The 25,481-nt window shown below is 37.6% G+C and overlaps 1 long non-coding RNA gene across 2 annotated transcripts; it reads left to right on the forward strand.

Moving 5' to 3' along the window:
- Nucleotides 1-600: 600 nt before the first annotated feature.
- Nucleotides 601-25,481, forward strand: LOC308192442. 2 transcript variants are annotated; one of them, XR_013948814.1, is made up of 2 exons: nt 601-4,490; nt 17,591-25,481. It is a non-coding gene; the product is annotated as an uncharacterized lncRNA (long non-coding RNA). The 2 variants fall into 2 exon arrangements; XR_013948815.1 differs by lacking the exon at nt 601-4,490 and adding an exon at nt 4,499-16,399.

Here is a 25,481-nt window from a genome sequence, read left to right on the forward strand (position 1 = left end):
AAAGGTGCTCTTCCTGGGATGCATTTAAACGTACTCAGATTATAATCAAACAATGATTCGGGAGGCTTTAATTACATTCATAGAGTCAGCATGAATGTATAGCATGAAAAAACATGGAAGGAGCTTTTGGGCAATGTTAAAAAAATGAATGAAAACCTTTCAAAACTTTTGTCATTTTTGACTCCAGGAGATATAGTAAAAGGAGTAGTCTGAGGAAAATGGCCTCACAATAGCAAGTGTCACAATCTGAAGCGCATTTACTTATTTCACTTCTACTCCGTGGATGTGTGTGGACTGCTATCTCAGCATAGATATTAGACACTAAGAATGAGCGAACCTAGTAAAATAGCACAACATGTTTAAAGTACTGTGTAGGCTAATGAAAACAGGCTATCTAAAGGAACATTGCAAATCTAGGATCTTGAGAGTTTTCCTGATAAAAAGCTTACAGCAGCCTCTTTAGACAGAAAAGCATATGATTCTTTAAAGTGTGGGGTTTGTTCCTGAGCCAAGAAAAGTTTAAGACATTGTTCTGCTCAGGGCTGCAACACCTGAAGGTGGGTTCCTTGCTGGACACATGGAGCTGACAGTGCTGTCTCAGGTACTCCCATCCTTATACTGTGAGTACAGGGAGAGTGACAGATCTATGCATGAAATTCCCAGCAGCCAGCATTGGGCATGGGCTACCCAGGCAAGGTCTTCAGGAGAGGTTTTACTAAACAGCAGTTATCTGCACTGCATTTAAACTCCTTGATGCATATCAGATTCACAGGGAAGGATTATAGATAAGAATCACATTAGCATTTCACTCCAAATCTGAACATTGTTTTTGAAGGGAATCTCCAAGTCACCCCCATTTATCATGCTCGTGGTCTTAGAGCACCCAAACTAGACCGGTTTTGAATAAACCAAACAAAGTGTGCTCCAACTACTGGGAGACATTCAGTTTATGGGACTATGGTGGTTTTACCTGGCTGGGCAGCTCAACTCTACCACAGCCGCTCTCTCACTCCCCCTCCCCAAAGGAAAAGGGGGTGGAAATACAATGGGAAAGGGCTCAGAGGTTGAGATGAGGACAGGGAGATCACTCAACAATTATCATCACAGACAAAACAGATTCAGCATAGAGAGGTTAATATTATTTATTGCCTATTAGTAACCGACTAGGGCAGTGAAAAACTAAAAGCAAACCAAAACCACCTTCACCCCCATCCACCCCCTCCTACCTCCTCCCCCCAGGCAGTGAAGGGGAATGTGGAATGGGGGCTGCGGTCAGTCCCTAACACTTCGTCTCTGCTCCTTACTCGTCTCTGGCCAGCAACAAGGGTCCTTTTTAGAGCTGGCTGGAGCTGGCTCTGATCTGACATGGTGACATGGGGTAGCTGGTGGGCTCTGCTCACAGAGGCCACCCCTGCAGCCCCTCTGCTACCAAGCCCTAGCCACATAAATGAAATACAGAGACAAGACTAGTGGTAGTTTAAAATCTGCCCAAAATGTGTAAAGCATGGATGTCTAGTGCTAGCACCAAACCCCCTCCCTAGAAAGCCATTCATAATGAGTTGCTAACATAGACAGCCACAGCTTCTAGCTGTTTCTTATGCTAAAGTCATTGTGTTTTGGGGTCCAGATGACCAGATCACATTTTTTCTCCCCAAACATTGCGAATGCCATGCTGTTCAATCCTGAGTGCGATTAGAATCCCAAGCTCTGAGACACAGATCATACCTGATTGAGAACAAGCCCAAGTGCCATGCCAGAGGCCTGGGAAGTCACACTGACTGTAGGAGACCCACTACCATGGCTGTGGGATTAATAGCTGTGTGTGCTTGAAGCTCATAATAGCAATCAGTCATCATCCAGAGACTAATGGAGCTGAAAAGGGCATGTAGCCTGGCAACTGGATCCAGTCAAAACAACCAAAACTCTGACTAGCAAGCGAGACAAGTAGTAACAGGTATCAAGCAGAGCAATCTAAAGGTTCTCCATCTTTCTCATTTTATTGCTCTCCTTATTTCTTTGGAGCCACAGCAAGGAGAGGCTGGAGGGAAACTGGAGAAATCCTTCAAAAATATCATCAAACCCACATGTTCAGAAAAAAAAAATGTGTTGTTTACACTAAATACACAATGCAGGAAACTGTTCTATCAGATAAGATGTTCCTCACCTGATTATGATTTGAAGGCAATAAATAGAAAGAACTAGTCATAAAATAAATGTGAACTGAAAACACATGCATTTAGGTCTTAGGCTCCAGAATAAATCAAGTACAAATGTAGATTTTTCATATATCTGCCAGAAGTCAAATATGTTTTGTTATTTTAGCCTATTTAATAGGTTGCTTGTATGAGAACTTTTTTTTTTTTTTTTTTTTTTTTTTTTAAGCTGAAATACTCACTGTGAAAGAGCTTTAAAGATTTTGTTACCAATATAGTTAATATGAAAGGGTCTTTTCTGTTTTTCTGTGCCGGCACAGCTACCATAAATGCCAATTAAGATTCCACACATATGCTAATGGCAAAATAGACCCCAAGGTCTATTACATCATTAGGTCTTTTTACTTCTTTAAGTCTTTCACTGTTAATAAAGACTGTTCTCAGTAGTTTATGTGATAGTTATATTTACTTAAGTAAACTTTTTTTTTTTTTTAATATTAGAATTTAATGGGTCACATTCAAAAATAAATAGTTGGATTCAATTCACAGGTAATACAAAGTGACTACTAACATTTAAAGAAATATTCTTGATCCAGCCATTGGGCAATTTTGATGACAGCCTTGAACTCTATAAACTAATGTTCAAATCATTTTCCTCTAATATCGTTCCCCTGAGATAGGGCCAGATCTCTTTAAATTACATATTTCGAAAGCACTTAGGCACCAAAGTCAATTAAATCAATGTCAATGAAAGTTAGGTGCTTTGTCAGTGTAGGACTTAGTCTTCTTGTTTTTCAGTTTCTGATTTGTTGTACAGAAATTCCCAAACATCACCAGCTGTTCAAATGTCATTTTGAACAGTAAATTTTCACATCAGAAAGGGCAAACAAAGCCAGGAGACTGCCGAGCACCAGCAGACACAGATATTAAGTAGTTTATGTTCTGCAATTTATCCAAGTTGTCGTCATTTTATTTGCAGAACAGCTCTATGATTATCTCAAGACCTTAAAGAAGCAGAAAACTCTGATATTTGGAGCTCGCTGTCATTCTACGGGACATGTCACCCTCCCTCAGAAGTATCATTTAACTCTCCTACATACTCCTCTATATACTCTTTTTTATGTCTAGTTCTACCAGCACTTCTAAAACACCATAAAGGAATTAAGGCTGCATAGACAAGTGTAATTCTGTGACTTTGACTCCCTGCTTTTTCATAATCTTTAACTGCTTTATCATTAGAATTAAAACATCAGGATTACGATGGTATTTAGGAGTCACACTCATGTTACACAAAACCTCACAGCAGTAGTCCCTGCTGTGAAGACTGTAGGCTCAGTACGTATGAGAGACCAAAAAAAAAATAAAAAATCTGGCATTACAGGTCTCCAAACTGTAATACAGCCTGATGTTTCTACTCTGAGCACTTCAAAGCAGAAGGTAACCTCTTTCCTGTTAAAGCAGTAAGTGGCAGCATTGCAATAGCATTTGCTTCCTGATCTTTTTTGTTGTCTTTCAAGGTAACATCTTTCAAAACAATGTTTTCTACATATATTTTTTTACACAAATATTCCTCTGCCATTCATTTCTATGTCTGTAAAATCTAATTTTACACTGGAGAATGATATGATATATTTAGAATAATTTTATATGTGATAAATTCACAATAAAAAGGAATTTGCACATTTTGTGTCTCTTGTAAATGGAGTCTGTATACATCAAATCCAATCAACCTGTTTCTATACTCAGTCAGAGGGTGTTCTGGATCCTAATTAACATTTCTAAATTGTGTGTCCTGGACAAATTAAAACAAATATAAGGACAGCTGGAGTCTTTTCTTTCTGCTCCTGAACCAGAGGATGTAGATGGGGTGTCTATAATTTAGATCCTTATTCTTGAGCTTTCTATTTGATAGCCTCTAAAAAGTAAGCCTGAAAAATCAGCATCAGATCATTTCATGTTAATTGCTTTGCCAGTGATATGGGATTGGATTTATTCTGTTTTCAAGTGCTTTTGGAACAACAGCTGTGATTTTTCCTGGCTCGTAATCATCATCAGCCGTAAGGAAACTGCAATCAGAATGGAGGAGACAGATCTGCTGATGAAGCACAAGCCTGCCTCCTATCTCACTCCCTCTCGCAGACCTCTTTGTTGGCTTTGCAGTGCTAAAAGGAGCAACACGCACTGAGAATTGGGTACCGCCATTTGCATAGGCCTAAATAGGAATTACACCCTATTCAAAATCTACAGAAGTCAACAGCAAATTTCCAGTTGTGGAGTAGGACTAAAGAATGGAGCTGTTCAGCAAGAAAGGAATTTCCAGGATAATCACTTTCCCAGGTAGACATACAGTGATTAGTTTGTGTATACTTTAGTTCTTAAGCTGTTTTCACACTATCTGGCTGCCTGCATACCATGATGCTGGATGTCAGTTGTCAAAGGTTATTGCTTCACTGCTGTGCCATTTATGCTACTGGCCCTTGCAAAGAAATGAAAAGTGCATGCTCTGTCTCTTGTGTGTGTCTTTATAAAGATCCAGTTTCCTTGTAAGAGCACAGCAAATTGTGTAAATCAGCTTTTCATTGAGAAATGCTGCTTGTCACCTGTCAAGGTTAAGAGGTGAATGAGAAGACTCATTTATTCTTCAAGGAAAAAATTGAACATTTCCAGTGACAGACACTCTGGAAACACTTGCAACAGAAAGGAAATTGTTTCATAATAGCTTGCACGATGCCTTTGTCAAAAAATCACTGGTTTTGCGAAATTTCTGAGTGCCCATTTTGAGAAGTGTCATATTAACTCAGGTCTGACTTGGTACCTGGGCTCCTTTTGTCATCCTTAGGAGAACCAACCGTAATGGTGTTTTAGTGGGAACTTAAAAAAAAAAAAAATAGTTACAATGATGATACACTGTGTAGTCTGGCAAATTATTCAAAATTGTTTCACTGATATTAATGTTTTTCTGCAACAAGCCATCCGAAGTACAAATGTTTCTCTTCATCATGTTTTAATGTACTTTGGAATATTCAGAGTAAAAGTGCTTTATATATATAAACCATTACTATTAATTATTACTACAGAATTTTTCCTTCATCATCTCTGTGACCTTTAAGGAACATTAATGAGAAAGTTTACTTGTGAAAGTGAGCTGCTTTTAATGGATGTCTTTCACTGAGACTATATGACTGCTAAGATGAAAGCTCTCAAATGTTAATGCACTTGAGGTTTATAATGTCTAATGTTAATGTCATAGGACATAGGTCAGAGAAGGGAACTGGGAGTGATTGTGCATAATAAACCATCTGCATGTTATTTTGCAGCAACAAAACAGGGCAAACAAAGTCCCAGGACACGTCTACTGAGTTATGAAGTTATTGGAGGACTTCATCTAGCATTTAATGAGGCCTCATTTGAACAAATGGGAAATTCTTGAAATAGGATATCACAGAACCAACTTGTAAGGGGCTCAAGGGAATGAATCTTAAGAAAGGTCTAACTAGGTTTGGCCTTTAATGATGCATAGGGAGAAGGAGGAGAGGAACTTCTCACATTTCATACTCCAGTGTTAGGCTACAGAAACTGCCCAGTGTCCCCTTGAGAAATAAAAAAGAGATATTTTTTTTTTCAGAATATTCTTTTACCTTTGCTTTCCTCTCATTCCATCTGTGTCATTGTAGAGTTCAAGAATGGAGATTACATGTTCACACATAGAACAATGTAAAAAAACTTTAAGCTAGGTGTGTACATCACAACTATAAAATGATTTTTTTCTAACGTGACTGCTCCTGCTGTGCTCAAAACTACATTGTGCCTGTTAGTATCCAGCTACAAATGATGGGTTTCAAGCTAAGTTCATATGTCAGCTAGATAGTGACTTTCATGTGCTTTTATTTTAGGGTCTGGCTTACATTCTACTCAATTTTGTACAGTTTTGTGATGGGGGACAAAAACTGTACATAGGGTGGAGCAAGACTGGAGAAACTAAATGTCTCTTTTAAATTTTATTTATTTGAAAATGAATTTAATTTTGAGCTGCACTACTTGAAAGTGTCTAAGTCTGCAAATGTTTTGAGACCACTAGTTTAAAGTGTTAAATTGCTTTTTATTGCTACAAGTTACAGCTTTAGACTATATAATGGAAGCTGCCCTTAAAATGGTACTGTGGAATGTGCAAGGGTTATATTATCCAATTAAAGGCATGTGTATCCTGCTAGCATTTAAGAGAGCAAGAACACAACCAGTTCTCTTATAAGAGATGCATTTATTTCTCCCAGCTCTCTCAAGCTCACAGAAGCAAAGGTTACATCAATTTTCCACGCAGTTTCTTATGCTCTTCCTGTGGGATAGCTAAATCCTTACACTACAAAGTGACAAACCCACCCAGACCCAGAACTGTTCTTGAAGGATTCCCAGGAGGCTGGTTGATGGGAGTGAATGGGGTTAATGCCAGCAGAGAGTTTGAACTGTTTGTTCTTAAGTGGGAAAACAGCATCAGCAACCATTGTCATAAGTCTCTTTTGTAAGCTTTATAAGAAATTAGAGATATGTAAATAAGGTACAGGAAATAATTTCCCTTTCCAGGGAATTATGCTGCCTGATTACAGCATGCCTTGGTTATTTAGCAACATCTGGAGAGGCAATTTCAACTGCCTTCGAGATAAAAAATTAGATAAAAATCTTGGAACATACCATTCAAGTGCTGGGATGACATTGAAACATTGCTGTGTATGAAACATGGAAATAAATAAAATCCATATATTCGAGTAATGTGACAGTACATAACATTCATTTTTCTAGAACTTCTTTTTTTGTTGTGGGTGGTTTTTTAAACTTATGTCAGTCATTCCTGACAAGCAGTCTCTTTAGAACATGTTGCTCCTTGCTACAGGAGAAGACATTAATCAGCAAGTAAGGTATTTTTGGCAACCACCTAAGTTCTATCATCTAATAATAGAAATGCTAAGTAAAAAAACTTTCAGGGTGCAATAGCTTTCTACTGGGCATATATGGGAGCCTTGGACAAACATTATTCTCCTTGATTCTGCTCAGGGGAGGTATGAAGTCTGTGAAAATGACACACTCGTGTCATCAGTTTTTAAATACAGACAGATGCCCCTCAGTCTCGCCCTCTGGGCTGAACAGATCACCCATGGATAGAAAGAAGCATGAAAGAGCACATTCCTTTGAGTTAGCATGGATGTCTCTTCTGGGATGAGATGAATTACACCCAAGGATGAAGGGCACCTCATTGGCTAGTATAAACATTTACCTTGTAGGCATCCTACTTAAGGCCAATGAATCCAGTATCACAGAACAGCGGAAGCAAGGTGGAACTGAAGGAAGGAACTGAAGAAAAGGAATCCAGAGTTCATTGGTGAGGTTAGGTCCATACTCAGCAAAGCAGACAGCCTGAGCAGTAGACATTTGCCCACATAGGTTGTGTATGCAACCAGTTGCCAAGACTGATCAATCATTTTTCTCGATGTGGTACAGTAAACAAACAAAAGTCCAAAGACTAATAGGTAAAATAGGATGAGAACTGAATGCTTCTTTGTTTTAAGTCATACTCATATAAAGAGCTTGCTTCATGATCCTACAAACAAGCAAAACAACAACAAAACAGCCCCAAACATTGTCCCAGATTGGAGAAAATTAATCATTTTTAGTGGAAGAGTCTGCTAACTAACATGTGAGCTTGGAGGAAGCCAGGTGGTTTGGCCAGCTTGCCTATGAGCTTGGCTTTTGTCTTGTAATCAGTGGGATGATTCTAGGACACTTCTGTTTACTCCTACAATCAACATCAGGGAAAGTGGAGTTAGAATCATTGAAATCACATCTGTGTTTTACACTTTTGAGCCTTTTACACTGTATTTTTAATAAAATAATTCAATATAGCTTTTGGGCTTAGGAACCTGAGATTGAGTAAAATATTTTTATTATTTTTGTGGGACCTACTGGCAGAATTCTGATTTTGCCTATGATTTTTATCGTCTTACAGTGGAGGTACCATACTAACATTTGCTTACTATGTAGTATGTCTTATAAACTGTATAAATTATGAATATCCAAACTATATAATAAAGGTGAATTCTGTAATCAGAAAACAAAAATAGTGTAGCTTGTAGATGACATTCTGTGAAAGAAGGAAAGAAAGACAGAAAGACAGAAGGAAAAAATTCTGCAGAACCCAAACTGTAAGCGCTTTCCAAGTCTAACATTGCCAGACAAGCTGCAGTTAGAAATAGTAACTGAGTTGAATGGTCTTAAATGACTATCCCCTTTACACAGCTGTGACTAGAAACGCATACCTAGCAGAGTGAATTGCTTTCATTTACATAGGAACAGCAATAATTTTCTGTATTTTGATGTTGTAATTTCCTTTGCATCAGGTCACTCTTGCTTCTCTGATTATTTAAATGACCAGAGACCTAAACCGTCTGCTCTCAGTTAACAATGTCATTCCCACTAAAAAGCGAGCTTGTGTTATTTGTGAAGATATTCATAAGGTTCTTGTTAGTTTGAAGAAATGTTGTGCTGATTTAACTAACCATCCACAGGAAAGGGAAAGTTGGAACTCACTGTGGGTACTATGGCTGCTCTTACACATTCTCCTTCTTGCTACATGGAAAATATTTTGAAGCTGACATTTTTAAAGAGCTCTTGTGACCCTTCACTGTGACAATGAAAAGCAAAATGGCACAAAACATAGTTGTCTGCTTATAAAGAACAATTTCAGTGAGAGCCATCTCATTTAACTTTGGATACCTGCAAAATATACATTTACTTCCAAGCTAGTCAGCCTTGGTTTCTTCTGCAGGCAACAAAGTGAGTGAGTTGTGTCTAGTGCAGGAATCACCTTAGCATACAAATTCACAATATTATATCCTATCAAATGTAAAAGTGTTGTTTTTTCTTCATTGATGGTAAAGGGAAATAAGCTTGACTATCTGAGCACAGACACTCACATTATAGATTTCTAAAGTGAAGTAGAACAAAACCAAGCAGGTCCTGGCTGTTCTTTAAGAATCTGAATTGTCTATCACCTGTCTTTTGTGTTGCAGTGATTTTGTTGTTTAGGTATAGACCATAACACAGCATTTCAGAAGGTTGGTGGCCTCCCAGGAAATTTCCAAAAAAGATGGAATATCTTTAAAGTGCAATAGAAAGTAAAACAAGCAATGAAAGAAGAAGTTACAAATTATGTAAATTACAGACTAGGTTACATATTGCACCCCTGGTTGCCCACAAATTAGCATCCCATTGCTTTTGCGAAACTCCTCTGTCCTGCATCCATCACCCTCTGTGTTACTACAGCAGAGCAGAATACCCTCTCCCTTCTGCCTCTTGATTGCAGACTGCAAGTGCTCTGCAGTGACAGGTGCAAAGCTCCAGCTTGTAAATGTAATGCAATTTGAGTCCCTATTTTTGCCCAGATACTCTTTAGGGGCTTAATATTTCCTGTGGCTGCACATCTGAAGCAGATGTATAAGCTAGTTCTTTTTAGGTTTCCTTCTCTGTCTCACTGATTGTTCAAATCACATATATAGAAAAGACCTGTTAAATTAAATTTTTCAGCATTTCTCTTTCAACAGCAATGACTATAAATGCCAGAAACGCTCAGTAGTGGAAGACTGTAAAATCTCAAGTGTTGCTTTTTTTTTTTTTTCTTTCCCCACTCTGAAGCAAAAAAGATTTCACACTCTGAAACATATAAATTTCATGATTCTTTTTCATTCATTCATTTTATGCCTTAAAACCAAGCTTTCTGCTTTTCATATTCATATGAATATTCATATTCATAGTATCAAAGACAGTCTTTCCTTTCCTTTTCAAGATATTCTGGATTTTTTCTTTCCTTTCTGACACTTTGCATTGTCCAGGGAAATATACCCACATGTCTCTCATATGGATGCTTCTCAATAAATTTCCTCAGAGCAGTTTAACAATTTTTTTTCCCATAGACAGTTGTGTGAATGATTTGCTCCAGGAAATGAGCCCTGCTAGAGCAGCAAATTGGCCCAAGGAGTGTCTCAGTAGTGTCCCAGCAGTGGCTAGTTTGCTAATTCCTAACTATTACTCAGTTCCTTAGAGTCCATCCTATTGATAAAGGCCAAACTTTCCAGGGGCTTTTCTGAGCATTGATCAGCACCCAGTGTAAGGTAGTTATGCTATTTCATCATGTAACTGCGCTCAGTGTGGGGCCTTCTTTCTATGGACTTTTGTTTCTGTTATAACTGAAATTTTGACCTTTTTTTTTTTTTTTTTTTTTCTCCTGTTTATGAATTCTTTTGAGGTATGGCAGTTTTCCAAAATAGCACTTACATGTAACAATATCAAGAGTACTTCATATTTTCCATGTATGTCACATTAAGTGAACTGGAGTTAAACATTCAAGTTGATTAAAGCATGACATATATTCTTGTGCTGGCACAGCTACGCAGTCTAAATCACAGATTTCTGTCACAAAACAAAAGGCAATCTCTGAGTAAATTCCTTTGCATAATTACCTTTGTAAAGGCTGTGACAGTGCCAGGTTTGCAATGATTCCGTATCTGTTAAATTTAAAAATATGCTGTGCAAGTGAAATGCTTCATTCACCGCTTAACAAGTTATTCCACACTTCTTAGTAATTTTGTATGCTGAAAAACTCAAAGTCATGCTGAGACACAGAAGCTGATGATTGCCTTATAACAGTACCTTCCAGTAATTCAGAGCTCACTCCTCGAGGATTATATGAGGCTGAAGGACTGCAATACAGTAACTTCTATTCAGGGTGATTAGTTATCTCTTATTAGTTATCTCCTCTTTCTTCAGCAGCAGAGTGAAGAGACAAAGTAGGAGAGCAGCTGTTTTTTCCTGTGTTCAATAAATAATTGAAAGCTCCCCTTTGCCTGCATTATCACTCTGCTCACGCTAAGATTTTGCAGCCTTTCCAAGGATCTCCCGACTCAAACAGGGATCTTAAAGGAAAGCCAGTACAGGTGACTAAACAAGCCAGTCCTTTCTTTGAAAGGGATATAATTTTCAGTGAAAAAACAACAGGCAAACAAACAGAATTTAACATTTGCTGTTATTGAGTCTCCCAAGAGACTATATCTCTGTTTGAAATGATCATTTTGTCATTTTGGAAGAATAAACATTATGTTTATTTTCATAAATATATATATATAATTCCTTTTTGATGGGTAAGAGGTTCGTTGATGGGGTAAGAGGTGACTTTTTGGTTCTGAAGAGCTAAGGGGAAAGTGTAAGAAGCAGATGTGCTGATTGTTGTGTCTTCAAACAGTTCACAAAAATCCATTCACAAAATAAATGTCTGCAGATGTGGATTACCAGTGGTTTATGAGGTTTCATGCCCAGTTAAGCCAAGATATTAAAAGAGTCTTTAAAAGTGATATATGGCTAAGGTCACCTATTTAGGGTCCAGACTCCCACTGCACTCTGTTAACATCTACTGCTTTTTAATCCAGGTTTTCCTCTCCACCCTCATCCTTGCAGATAGGACTTCAGTTAATAAACAGCAACACTTCTATTAATATTTCTGTACTACATTGATCTCTCTTTGCTACTCATTCATTTACATGTGGTACTTCTACACACTATTACACACAGAAGTGCTAGGAAGGTTTGAAGCAGGAACATCAGCCTTCAGCAAACTTTCATTTAGCATTTTGCCTTCTGAGGAACTGAGATTCAGGCACTAGACCTTGAGCCTTTGTGTCTCATCCTAACTGGGTTAATATTTCAAAATCTCAGTTTCTGGACTCCATTTATTTGCAGGAAGCACATCTGGACACAATATTGTCCAAACAGAGTTTCTGGACCAACAACCTACATTTGCTCTCAGGCTGCTAGCCTGTGAAAAAGAGTTTTGTGACTAAATATAAACCTAAATTCATTTCTTTGCAAAACTGATTGGTGTCCAGGGAAACTTCTGAGTTTGTTTATTTCACTTACACTATCTTTTATTTTATTATTATTATTATTATTATTATTATTTATTTATTATTATTTATCAGTCACCACATGTCCTAAACCAGAATCTCCACTAAAATTCCTTTGAGATGTGACTACAAATATATAATGAAGTTGAATATGGATAAAATTCAGGAGTTTTGTTTGTGGATGCTATAACTAGCTCCTTTGAAATTATGACACCCATATTTCAGATCTAATACAAGTTCTTTTCCCTTAATATTTGGGACTTGATAAATTTAGAGTCTGCTTTTCAGGGTGTGGAGGCTATCTCCTTAAAAAAAAAAGATGCTTATTGCAATTGGGCAGCTTTTGAAGACATTCATTTTAGTCCTTGTGTATTTTGTCACGATTATCAACAAGGCAGATGAAATCTAATTTTGCATCTTCCCATATTCACTATAAATACACTTGTTTTCTGAGAAACATCCTGTGAGAACAAAGCAACAGAGAGTTCCCTGCATGAGAGCTCAAAAGATTAGTCCAATTGCAAAGTCTTTTCCTGAAAGAAAGTTTAGCCCAGGAAAACATTGTAGTTTGCCCCAGGGTTAAGAAACTAGAAGAATCAAATCTCCTGCCAGACATCTTAGCTATGGGTTAAAGTTGCTTCACAGCAAATCACAGAGATCTGCATTTTCTGGCTCAAACAGTGCACTCACATTCTTGCACAGGGGTCAATGGCACATAGGTGAAACCCATCCTGGGTACAATGGGAGAGAGAGAAAAAAAGTTTGTATAATTATGTAGGAGACAAAAAGTTAACCAGCATTCTGTATTGTGGGGTGGAGAATGCCCCTGAGAAAATCCAGCAGTTTCCATACACTTCTCTGGTTTTGTTACTCATCCTCCCACATTTCTCTTTCCTTCCTCATTTCCGTCACAGCTGCACTTCAAATACTCTGGGTTGATTTTGGTTTTCATTGCCCATTTCACTGCAGTCCACTGGGGCTAGGACTTGTTTTGTTTCTTTACTTCAGGTAGCAATAATGTTATATCCAGGGATGGGAAGGTAGAATTTGAGTGACATAGAGTTTGGGAATGATGCTCTGAGAGAAAAAGTAGATTGAAGACTATTCATTCACAGTTATAAGTCAATAAATTACAGAGAAAAGATGTGTCCAGTTCCTCCTCTGAAGACCAAAACATCTGCATACAGAAGTTCTTTCCAGTTTTGCAGTGGGTATGGATGAGACATCACGTAGACAACAGTGTTTACTGATTTGTGAGATCTTTTTTTCCAGGTATACTACTTAGATATTACATTGCAGGGTGTTGCAGTTAGGAGTAAAGTTAATTACATCAATTTCAACCCTAAAATTAGTATCCTGTATCATAGAATCATAGAATGGCTTGGGTTGGAAGGGACCTTAAAAATCATCCAGTTCCAGCCCCCTGCCATGGGAAGGGCTGACAAACACTAGATCAGGTTGCCCAGGGACTCATCCAATCTGGCCTTGAACACCTCCAGGGATGGGGCATCCACAACATCTCTGGGCAACATGTTCCAGTGCCTAACCACCCTCCGAGTGAAGAATTTCCTCCTAACATCTAATCTAAATCTCCCCTCTTTTAGTTTAAAACCATTCCCCCTAGTCCTGTCATTATTTAACTGAGCAAAAAGTTGCTCTCTATCTTTTTTATAAACCCCCTTTAAGTAATGAATAGCTAAAATAAGGTCACCCTAGCGCCTTCTGTTCTCCAGGCTGAACATCCCCAGCTCCCCCAGCATTTCTTCATAGGAGAGGCGCTCCGGCCCTCTGATCATCTTCATGGCCCTCCTTCATATCCGCTCTAACAGCTCCACATCCTTCTTGTGCTGGGGGCCCCAGGCCTGGACGCAGCACTCCAGGTGGGGCCTCACAAGCGCAGAGCAGAGAGGCACAATCCCCTCCTTCGGCCTGCTGGTCACACCTCTGTTGATGCAGCCCAGGACGCAGTTGTCCTTCTGGGCTGCAAGCGCTCACTGCTGGCTCATGTCGAGCTTTTCATCTACCAGAACCCCCAAGTCCTACTCTGCAGGGCTGTTCTCCATGAGTTCTCCCAGTCTGTACTCCTGTCTGGGATTGCCCTGACACAGGTGTAGCACCTTGCACTTATCCTGTATCTATGATATGCATAATGTACAGACACATACATAATCACGGAATGGCTCGGGTTGGAAGGGACCTTAAAGATCATCTAACGCCAACTCCCAATGCTGTATAGTTACATTATGTATCTATGGTATCCTGGGGCATTCTTTCCATTTTGAGTGAGTGGTAACCAAAATCATCTCTAAGGAACAGAATGGATTAGCTTTTGGAAGACACTCAAATCTACAGCATTCAATGCTTAGGTCTGCAGCTTTTGAATTTCTAATAAATAATGAAGCACACGTAATGTAAACAAAACTAATTCATGTATACCTTTACATATGCCAGATCTGGCCCAGGTAACCTGAGTTACCTACTGTGAAGAAGATGAGTTAAAATTTAATTATGTGTTAAGACTGACTATTGACTATTACTGTGTGTTACAAAGAATTCCAGCGATGTAAATTTCCATTTTTTATTTACGATTCTTCCTACCAGTTTTTGCCTTACTTGGGTGAACAGGCTGATAAGCAGTCCAGAATCATTGTATCGGTTTCATGTTAAAAGGGAACATAGGAAAAAGACAGGCATCTTCAAGAATTTCAACTTTTATCTAAGTGAGAACAAACAATGAGAAAAATCAGCTTTTTCCTTGAAATAAATTTAGAATTTATGGTGTCTTGCTAAGAAAATAATAAAAAATTCTCTAAAATCTCATTGTTCAGCTGACTGCAAAAAATGCTGAGGTTGTCAGGTTCTTATAATTTTGCCAGTAATCCATAAGGAAATGCAGAACCCAGACAAAGTTTAACTGGATTTTTGTTCCTCTCAGTTCCTTCTGTGCCAATGGGCAGGCAAGGTGACAGGAGCTCAGCGAGAGCTGAAGAGGATGAGTACCTTCTGCTCCTCAGCCCTCTGTGGAGCCCCCATAGTGACTGCTTTCACAGTTAGGCATCACTGGGGAGGTAATGCAGGAAGGTGGCTGTCATCCTTTGGGATAAAGTCGCGAAACTGTATCAGTTACATCCTTAAATCTTGAGTTGTCTGGAAGAGTCATTTCATGTATTGCATAGGTATCCTACACTGTATTCTCAGGCTGCCATATGCTGGTTTTTCTTCTTCTAAAACAGTAACTAACTGAGATCTGAAAGCACTTTCATTGTGTAAGTGTGAACTTCCTTCCAGAGATCATTGACAGAGAGGCCTGGACCCAACAACTTGCAGTCCCCTTAAAACAGATAACCATCATCAGTCATCTCAAGCCTGCACTAAAGACTATCATCTACCTTCCCAAAGCACCCTTAATGGACAATTTTCCCTCCCTCATAAGCACTGATTATGCATACAAATCAAGGAAGACTGCAATGAAGAAAGAAGCATATGCAGTATCTGCATGAGAAAACACAGCAATTATAGACTTAACTGACATCAACAGGTCTTCTTCAAATCAATTCTGTGTTTGGTATGGTAACCCGAGCTAAATGCTAATGCTAAGAGCTAAATTGTTACATTATCCCACTCTTCTTCACAACTCAAGCCTTGCTAACATTTTGATGTTAGTGAAAATCTCATCTCCAGGTGTATGGGTGTAACAGGCCAGGTTGGCCAATTGTCAGTGTCTCAGGAAGTTAAAAAAAAATAAAAAAAATTGTTCCATTCCTCTTCTTCCTATGCCATGACTCCAATGAGGGCAGGTGATCACTGGGATCATGCAGCCCTTCGGGGTATCCTGGTGAAAGGTCACCTGTGCTAGTTTTCAGCAACCTTTCCAGAGTGGAGGCTGAAGAATTTCTTTCTCTTGGGAAGGACCTGCACCCAAAGGAGCCCTTTCTCCCTTTTGACTCTTGTGGTGCTACAAACCAGTGATTTCTAAAACTATAAGCAGCAAAGATTTTGGAGGCAGCATCCAGCTCTCCATCTATCAGTGCACAGAAGTGCTCTCGAGTACAGGGATCGCTTAATCTGCAAGATCCATCCCGTCAGGAGACCTGGAGTCTCTGTCCAGATGGAGCCCTGGGTAAATGCACTGTAAAACACAAAACCAGCAGATTTCCCGCTGATAACCAGTAGATGGGAGCAGAGAGCTCCTTCCTCTGCAGAGCACTGAAACACCGTTTACATAACATACTTAATCATTTTTTTTCAAATGTGTCATACAGAAGTTTTACAGTGCTGCTTGTCTAGAAACTTCTTCCTTTCAAGGTAAGAAAAGGGGCTGCTCTTGAGTCTAATCCAATTTATCGTTCCAACTCAAGACATTATGTTGCTGAATTGAGCAGAGCTCTGTTTATGGTATAATGTTTATAACGATTTGTGTATTTTAAAGGTACATACAGGTATGGTCTCATCTATTCAGGCATTCAAAATGACCAATGACATGAATTTAATGAAAACGAGGACTTAGATATCTTTTTGTTGTTGTTACACTTGAGGTACCCTGAGATTGTATAATATGTACAGAGTTTGTATACTGTCTTTGTGTTATATATAAAATGGAGGCTCAGTCTAAATGAGAAAGGCAGCGAATTAAAAACACATTGTGAAAGACTGCTACATAATTATGACAAACAACGTGATTTTGAATAGTATATGAAATAAATCACAGAACTTATTCCTAAACTAAATCAACAAGACCTTTAAAGAGTTTTCCATTTGGCCCTCTCTTTCTCAGGTTATTCAAGGAAAATACACATTGAATTAAGTGCCACTGATTCAATGTACAAAGCAGAAAAGGCCAAAAATAATGTTAGCAGGAAATCCTTCAACTTCACACACAACATTTTATACTGCCAAGCTACTCTGTTTTCTTTTGCATCCTGGAGATTTTAGCATAAATAATTATTTTAAAATTGTCAGCTGTTAACTTTCATCCTGTTCAATCCACTTTAATGAATTTAATTTCAGATTGAATGCTATAAAACTATTGCCCAATTAGCAAGCTATCCATTAGTAGTGACTTCTGATGATTCTTTATAAATACAGGAGACATTGGACATATTCTTCGTTACACCTACAAATCATATGCCAGGGTCAAACAACTTTAATACTGCAGGGAAACTTGTGGATCACTTCAAATATTGTGAATTAAGATGCTGTGATAATTGCACAAAGACAAGAACAACAGATCAGGACTGAAGAAGTTGTTTAGCATTGACTGACTGGCAGTCTGGAAATAGGATATTCACATTCAAAGAAGGATAGACGATACCTTTAGACAGCAAAAGTTTGACCCATCATTAAGCCCTGGCTAGAATTAAGTTGAAAAAAAGGAATTCATATGAATTAGCTTTTTAAACAAATGTTTATTAAGTTATTTATTTTTAATTACATATTAAATGTCACCGCAATGAATTTAAAGTAGTAATCATAATTTAAAAAATGATTTTATTTCAGTGGAAGGAAGAAAGAGAGTGAAGAGGCACACCAGAGTCCTATAGAGCTACTGCACTTCAACACTTCTGTCATGTTTCTGCTCTTTATATTCCTTTCCAGAACAATTTCTAAGTATTAAGACAGAGCCTGCTACCCATACTTAATGCTTATTTTATAAGGGTGTGACAAGATAGTTACAAATACTCCACAGGCTGACAGGAAGGATATTTGCAACACTCAGCTTTATACATCCAGCTTGGCTGATTAAGTTAAAAGGGTGTTATGCCTTGAGCTCCTTATGTAAACTGTAGGGAAAACAGCTCCTTTGAGGGAGACTGAGAGCAAGACTTACATCATGTGGATGGAACGGAACAAGCTGAGGGCAACCAGCTGGAAACCAGATGGGTCCTGGATGACACCGTGATGACCATGAGATAGCAAAGTGCTGTGGTGGCAAAGACCAACATCTTCCTGAGCTACTTTAGGTGAGGCATTGCCAGGAGGTCAAGGGAGGTGACCCTTCCCCTCTACTCAGCACTGGTGAGACCCATCTGGAGTGCTGGGTCCACCTCTGAGCCCCTCAGGACAGAAGAGACATGGACATACTAGAACAAATCCAGCAAAAGGGCATGAAGATGCATGAAGAGTATCTGTCGTGAGGAGAAGCTGAGAGAGCTGGGTTTGTTCAGCCTGGAGGAGAGAAGGCTCAGGAGAACCTCAATCAATGTATATAAAAACCTTCTTATTCCTCTTTGAATTTTTTTCTTGCTTCTCAAAATGTAAGTTATATCACCATTATCATTTTCACATCAGTAAATCGCTTTTAAGTGATCCTAATAGCATTACTTGATGACAGGATTTTTGAGGGAACTAAGGGAATCTAATTTACACATCACGCTCATGCTTTTGTTCAAAGGCTTTTTGTTTAGTCTGTTCACATACCAGCCCTACATATAAAGCCATTTCTGATGAAGCAAAGTTATACTATTTTAAATATATATTCACAGATAGAAAGGCCAGATCTCTATCCTGAGCTTCATATTACAATGTGCAGTATGTAACTTTGCAATTCTACTCTATGCATGTAATTCTGACACAGTAAGAGTTTTTATTTTCAAGAAGCTACCTTCCTATCAAAAAATGCACCAAACAAGGCATGACAATAACCAGTACTAACAACTGAATGCAAAAGTCGTTCAGCCATAAAGCAAGTCATAAATAGAAAACACATTTCAGTAAGCATCTTGATAATAATGTTACAACTGTCTGGAAGAATCACACATCAGGCTCATTTTACTGCCATCTTTCATACCAGTTTTACCGTCTCTACCCCAGACAGCAGGCTAAGTATAGGTATCACTAACATATATGAAACCAGACGGCAGCCAGTATTCTTGCATAGCTTCCAGCTCAGATGTCATCCCGTCTGATTCTCAGTGGGCTCAGATATAATCCATTGAAGATGTCATTCCCACAGGAAGCTGGGGATCAGTTCACACAGAACTTTGTGTTTGTTTGCATATGTGTATTCACTGTAGTTAATGTCATTTTACTGACTGCACTTAAAAATTCCTCTCCCTGCCCTGTACCATGTGAAATGAGATTATCCCTCAAACCATGAGACTGTTTCTGACAAAACATATGCGAATGACACCACAGAATGTCTGCCACATCCATGAGAACTACCGGTTTCAGAAAACAAAACCAACTTAAACAGCTTCAAATCCTATATTGTCTGCATTACTTCTACTAGAAATGATGGTTTTTAAGCTTATGGTCCAGAATGATTGCAAAGTGATTATAAACAAAACCTTTAAATCTCATACAGATCTCAACTTTTTCATACAAGATGTCATTCACTAATGTTGCTATGTCACATTATCTTCCCAGGATATTTTGAAAAAAAAAAAACTGTTTTGACTCAAAAATTATTGTAAGGATAAAAATGCAAAGAAAACCAGTAAAAGCAGGACTAAAAATAACATCTATTAATGAAAATGTTACAATTTCTCCCACAATATGAAGAGATTTCAGTAAGACAGTCAAAAATCTTAATTTAAGAGTCAGTTCATTTATAGCTAGAATTATAGGAGATGTATGTTATGGTACTGAGCAGCGAGTGGCCAAGGACTGTTCCAAAATGATCTTAAGCTCATTCTTCGAAATCAGTTCAAACTTTTTCCCCATAAGCATCACCTACCAGGCCCTTTTCCACTACAAATTCTATGGACTCATAAAAATTTATCCTCCTTGAAAAAAAAAAAAAAAAGGAGATAGAAGGAAATCTGCATTTGGTATGATGGACTATGATAAAGAAACTGGGATTTGTACATATGTATTTGTCTGTATGTAAATATGTGTCTTTATGGAGGGCAAAAGTATAATGGGGCTACATTGAAAAAACTAATGATAGCCACTGAGATTAAGCTGAACGAAGAACAAAGTATATTTTATAGAACTGTGTAATCTCAAAACACCAAAGTCAAAGTGAGAATTTATGGTACATCTGTTACCAGTTTCTAACTGGCTATGGAAAGACTAGACACAATTTCAAGAAAAATCTTAATACAACACTTTTTAGCCAGTTGAATCCATTGAAATAAATGAATGTCCATTTATTAGTGATTACTAACTATAATCCTATGGGGTCCCACCACTGACTAGAAATGTATAGCTATAAGAACATGTGGAGAAAAATTGTACATTCCACAGAAGATTTATGCAAATAAGAAAGAGAAAAGCAGGAATACAAATGTTGCCAGCTAGGATAATAAACATACAAAAATAATAATCTCTTGAGCTTTTTATTGGGTACCGTAATATAAAATCATAGCTTCTTATACGCCACAGCACCCAACTACAGTAAAGGTAGCCAACCATACTCACCAGTATGATGCGATAAGTGCTATGTGTTATCACAGCTGAGACTGACCACCAGTTTGCACTGTCTGGATAACCCGGTACTGTACACTGATATTGTAGGACAAACCTTTCCAAATCCTTTAGCAACACTGACAATACAAATACTGTCCTGTGCCAGTACACTGCCAAGAACCATGATACTGTCCACAGCAGCCTCACAAAAGAAGTGAATGGTATGGTAAGTGAGAAGCACAAACTTGAGCTCATGTAAGACAGGTTGGAAAAGATGAGTAAAAAAATGAGTACATTACTTAAGGAGAAGGACTGGAAACACCCCTTCTTTTCCCCGTAAGATTTCCCTCTCCCAGTCATCAGCCTTTGAAATGCTGTTTGGGGTACTCTTTTGGGAATTCCTTTCAACTCCTTCCAACCAAGCCTCTATTCAACAGGCAAACTTCTGATAAAGGCAGAATGGTATTCTACTTTAAGATGCCAGTGTTGTTTTAAGACCTAAATTCTGGGATTCACCCAAAAATTCTATCAGAACCCAATCTTTGTTTCAAGGGATGACTCCAACACTGAAATGTACTTAATTAAGTATACTTAATTCTCCTGGGGAATACCATCAAAGTTGGTATATAAAAACTTTGGTATATCAGACCTACATTCCTTACTGCTTCCTGTTTTATTTCTATTAGTTGTTTTTTTCATTTGTTTTGTTTTGTTTTTTAAATGTTAGTGCAAACAATTTTTTAACAGGTACCAGAAAAAAAGGAGGAAAAAAAAAAAAAAGTTTAATATTCAGGCACAGTTTGGAGTAATACTTTTTTTTTCCAGGGAAATTTGCAAGGAAATGTGGAAACAAAAATACTCTTTGGCAAGAAGCCAGCTAATAAAAGAACTTTAGCTGTGGAAAAGCATGATAACTTCAGAACATAACATAACAAAAGCTCTGATAAACATCCTGACTGCAACACTCCCAGAAAAAATTCCCTTCTGCATAGTGACTACTGTTGCTGTGTGATAATCTTCTCTTGCATGTCCCTGTGAAAAACTAGTACTCCTGGCTTTTTTTGCTTTTGATCACTGATCTTCTGTCTCAGTGGAAGTTAGCCTTTGACTTCAACAGAAGCTGGGTCAAGATCCAGAACAAACAGTGACAAAGACTGCTATTTTGAGTTGTATAAACTGGTGAAAAATACATGTTTAAGTGTAAGGAAAGGGGACGGTTAAATGAATTCATCTAATAGCGGGGAAGATTCTTTACCTGGGACACCAAACAGTACATTCTGAATCAATATTATAGGCCCATATTTCTCACACTATATCTAAGCATAAGCATACAAATAAAGATAGTTGGTCCAACTTGGCAAACTTGTCTGTTGTTTTAGTGGACAAGCCAAGGATTGACTAGACACTAGATCAGAGCTGGCAAAAGTCCTTGTGGTTGTATTAGATTGATTTATGCTGACTGAAGATCTAGCAATACATCGTTCTCTAATAAAGTAAGCCATACAAGAGGCAATGTGCTAAAACTTTTGACAGTTTTGTCTGCACTGAATCTATATTACTAACAGAAGACTTCAGAATTAATTCTGGCAACATTCAAAAACATCTACTTGCAAAACATTTGGAGTCAAGCCATTCTGGCAGTAGATACTTGGAGCAGATTTGAAAGGTATTGTCCATGGCAATCTTTTATTGAGAAAAAAAGATTTCTTGCCAAGAAGTCTGCACAAAAATTCTACACTATAGACCAGCAGAAATGCAAGTCCTTTTCATTAGGTATAAACCCTGTTTTAACAATTAGGTGTAAAAAGAAAAGAACTTCCAAACTAGCATTACAATAAGTGCAAAGAATTGCTACTGATTCCTATGTATAATTTCAGTGAGATTATTTCTAATGTAAATTTAACTTACACCTAAAGCTGATCCCAAAATAGTTTAGCTCTTCATCCATCATAAAAATATTGTATAATGTCAGTGGAAGTGTTGCTTCACACAGAGTTACTCTTCTGACACCTCTAAGCAGAAACATGTCTGTTAGTGTAAATAACATTAGTATAATTGTGTTAATGTAAATCATAGCATGTGGCTCTAGAATTTGTTAATACTAAAATCCCAACAGCAGTGATTCAGCCAAAAGTTTCAAATCTGAAATCAAACGAGTAGGAAGAAAAATAGCAGATAGCCAAACATGTGCAGGTGTCTTTGCAAATATGCAGGTGTCTTTGTTTTCCATCTCTCTTTAAACTGTTTCATTATCAGGAAATCTCTGCTGCTGGTTGTTTGGTTTCACAATTTTTAAATTTTACTTAATATGAGATTTTTTTTCATATAAATTCTTCTGTCTGATTTGGCCTTCTTTTTAGTGGACACCTGTTCTTAACGTCATTTCTTTAATATATGAAAAGAAAAATGGAACCAGTTCTTTTCACAGATCACAGGATGGTGTTGTTTTTTTGTTTTGTTTTGTTTTTTTATTTGTTTCTTTGTTTCTAATTAACTATTTTCTGTATTCACATATTCACATGTTGATTTTTTTTTTTGATGTCACAAAAAGTAGCAGACATACAATATTTAAAATATATGGTTCAGATCACCAGCAGGTACAGACTTTACTTCACTGAAAATATTGACATTAAGAATCCTTTTGCAATGTTACTTTGGTTCTACAGTCCTTGTGTCCAAGAACTCAGAACTGGATTTTTCTGCTCATTTCCCTCCTGCTGGATGAGATGCATCAGGGAGACGGGAAAGCAGGGATGAGCAGGGACATTCCTGAATGAAGCTGTCTGCACAAGCAAAAGCATCTGATTCTTAGTGACTGTTATGCCAAGCCTCACATTAGACTAAATAATGGAGCTTTAACTGGTGATTCTCCAAATATTATTCCTATTTATGCTGCTACTATGCACACAACTACTGTTTTCACAGAATAGCATTTTACCTATTCAGTTGACTCCATGCAAGGTGCATGGACCTGTTCTTGATTTGGGATAGACTATTTTATCTTCTGCAGAAATGTTTTTCAGGCAACAAATGTTTGTGTTTATAAGGTTATCCATGGATGGATAGCATTAATAGATCACCATAGTAAATTAGTCTTAATCAAATTCCTGATGAAATAATAGGAAGTCAAATGCCTTACAGGAGAAAAAAAATGTTAGGACATTAAAAATCCTATTGAAGAACAACTTCATTATCCATTGACTTCTGTGGAATTATCATATTACTTCTATTGCATCTTTATGTTATTAAAAAGCTTATTGCCACACTTCATAATTTCCCAGCTCTGAGATTTTGTGTTTTTAAAAATCTCCAGAAATATTTATTGAGAAATTTATGGGTACACTCCTGATCCACAGACTGTTTTAGTGAATGGAAGTAGTCCCAGTAACATCAATGTGCATCAGGTCATATATTTGTTGCAAATCATTAGAAAATATATCATACATCAATGGGAAATATTACATTATATGACCTATTCAGGAAAATAATAGGGAAATCTGCCTAATCTATGTTAATAATCATACAGTGTAAACATTCAATGAATACAAAGGAGTATAAAACATTTTTTTACAACAAGACTGTTATGAAACATTCACAGGAACGGCCAAACCTCTCATGTATTCTCTCAGACTAGTACACTGGCAAATACCACTCAATATTCAGGGTATTCTTTGGTTTCGATTAGTCACATGGACAATTAAAACTTCCACACTTTCAGTCTCAGGCCAAGCAAGGCTTCACTGGAAACCTTTAGCTGCCAGATTAGCAGTCCCAGAACTTTCACAAATTTTTCTTGCATCCTTCTGCAATAAAATCAGTGCCAAGGTTAACTGTCAGATATTTGTAAAGAGCAGTAAATCTCACAGTGAGAAAGGTATTTCCCATTTTTAGTTTAAAAAAAAAAAAAAAGGAGAGAGAAAGAAGACCATCCAGTTGGAATATGTGTGAGGGGGAAAGACAAACTGCTTTGAAGCTGGAGCCTTTTTCAAGACTGAACATTTTGAGCCTTTGCACCAAAAAAACATTTGCAAAGAATTAATGTCTGAATGGGAGCTAGCAGTTCAGCAGCCATTATGGAGTAAATTACAGATTGCAGTCTGAGACTTTCCAGGGCACAGCCAGTTTTATATATTAAGCATTCAAACCTATTAACTTAATTTCTCCTCGTCTGCCTATGACTATAGCTTACAGTTAGTTTGTATTTTCTTCTGGGTGGTTGTTCTGGTTTTTCCAAATATCTAAATAAGATTCCTTCAGGAGTGTTTTTTGGCCAACATCACTCCTGTTCTTTTATATGGAGCACTTCCAATTTGGATTGCTTATGATATTTTCTTATTGCAAGCTAGAATCAGTCAGAAACACCTGCAATTCTTTCAGCATCTTGGTATTTATAGGGCAGGATCTGATATTTACACTGAAAAAGCTGTAATCCTGCTGGTTCTGTAGAAGAATAAAACAACAAAAATGTGGGCAGTACCATTTTTAGCAGGATAACAATGTAATGGAAACAGACAAAATCTTGAGGATTCAGATTCCTCCGCAGAGCAAAATAAGCAGAAAAAATATATTATTTTTTTCTACACATCCATTGTTTGCCAATCCAAGGGATGAGATGGAGTATCCTATTCTCTTCCAGCTATAGTGATGGAGCTGTTAGAAAAGTTCTTCTACTTACCTTAATTTGGCAAATTCCCCAAACAACGCTTTACTTTCTTCCCTAGAAACTGTTTCAATTTTTATACAGCCTATGACTCCTACCCTAGGTTAGAAAACATCCATGTTATATGAACTTAGGTAATAACTATGATGATAGAGCACACATGTTCACATTCATCTTCTTATTACCTGTTGCAATGGGCTACCATAAAAAAAAAATACCAAATTGTGCGTAAGATTTCATTCAGATTCCTCTCTGTACAGTCAAACATTGCCTACAGCTACAAAAAAAAAAAAAAAAAAAAAAAAAAAAAAACTTTCTTTAACTGTTTTCACACATCTTTTAGGATACAGATAGCACAACTGCGAAAAAAAAAATAAA

The sequence above is a fragment of the Anser brachyrhynchus genome (genome assembly GCF_964034855.1).
Source record: "Anser brachyrhynchus genome assembly, chromosome: 3".
NCBI lineage: Eukaryota > Metazoa > Chordata > Aves > Anseriformes > Anatidae > Anser > Anser brachyrhynchus.